A 1,709-nucleotide genomic window follows, 5' to 3' on the forward strand; every position below is an offset into this window, starting at 1 on the left:
CAGACAAAACGCTTCACACCTAGCTTGATAGCTAAACAACAGTAAAGAAATCGCTAGCTAGACAAATAGGGATACATACAGCTAGCTAGCTAGTTAGCAAACTAAATGTGCGCTGGATTTCATGCAACTAAGAGCTGAATGTACATGAGTGTTAAGGCAGCTCTTTTTGCTCAACAGCAGAGGGTCGTCAACACTCTGGGTGGTTTCTCCTTCACTGTTGATCTTGAGCTTGTGCTGCACACGTTCATCGGTCTTTGCCAATGGTGGGCCTGCTGCGCCCATACCGCTCTGATTCCAAGAGAGTGTCTCGTTGTAGCAGCAGACACACATTTGGTTACCTTCTCGTAACCTTAAAGTGAATGATCCGCTTAGGACACAAAGTCAGAAGCTGTCTTTGTGTCTGTTTCCGTGCCTATAAACACAAGCACAGATAACTGCGGTACGGACACCAGAGCGATGCGAGCCCGCTGTGTGCCATTACGTAGTTTACCTCGGGAAAGACAGAGAAACACTTCCAGGAAAAGAAAAGCCAGGGATTCCTGCTGGGGGATAATGGATCAAAGAGCTTGACTGCAGGCTATAATTAGCTACTGTGGTGCGTTCAAAAAGAAATGTTTTGAAGGCATTGAGCTGTTTATTTATTTACATTTGTGGCTTTACATTTTTCTTAGATTGGGACATTCTTATCACACAACCAGGGAAGGCTTTGTCTTCAGCAGAGCGATTGCAAATGACTCAATGAGAGTTTACAATTGGTGACTTTGAACCGGCAATGGCACAAAGGGCCGTCGTGATCTTGGGAGCATGAAGAACAGCCTGTGTTGCGAATCCAATTGCTAATGATGGTTGAAATCCTAAACTAATACAAATGTACAACTTGCCCTCCCCACGTCTCCTCGTCTGTGATCGCGGCCAAACCGGTGCCCCAGCTGGAGTGCAGCTGATGCAGCCAAGGCTTTTCAAAGAAGTTCACTAATGTCTTCCCTCGACGGTTGTTCCTGCCAACAACACCAATGGCTTACTGTTCCGACAGTTTTTCAGCACTGAAACATTTTAGCGCTATTTCAAAATGAGCTCATATCTTCACGTGCGTTTAGAGAAAACTCTGGGCTTTCCTATGCCGTAGGTCTTGACGAAAAGACAACATGGAGGACCTTTTCAATGTCTGCAAATATCCATCCATCCATCCATCCATCGATTTAGCCATCATCCATTTATCTATCCATCTACCCAACCCACCCAGTCCCATCCATCCATCCATCCATCCATCCATCCATCCATCCATCCATCCATCCATCCATCCATTTATCCATCCATTTATCAATCCATCAATCCATTCCATTTTTTGTTAACCGATTTATGCCACCCACGTCACCTTCATCAATTAACAGAAAATATGCAATTACCATGCATATTCCTTTTTGTCAATCACTTTTGCCAAGTGGCATATGACATGAAATGCATTTGCTCCTTGTCTCAGTCAAAGTTGGAAATGACTGATCATCAGTCCATCACGGCACAACTGTGAATTGGAAATTGGGTAGGAATCAGTCCAACACCAGCTGCACAAAAGTCCGTTGTGTGAACCACTGCACCCCAAGCTCCTGAATTTGACATTTCAATGACCGCTACAATTTTCTCACTGCTTAATGTAAAATGAGAGAGAACTACAATTATTATTATAAACATTATTTAATAAATGTCATATA

Source organism: Hippocampus bargibanti, linkage group LG12, assembly GCF_051943395.1.
Source record: "Hippocampus bargibanti isolate YZ-2025 linkage group LG12, ASM5194339v1, whole genome shotgun sequence".
NCBI classification, from domain to species: Eukaryota; Metazoa; Chordata; class Actinopteri; order Syngnathiformes; family Syngnathidae; genus Hippocampus; species Hippocampus bargibanti.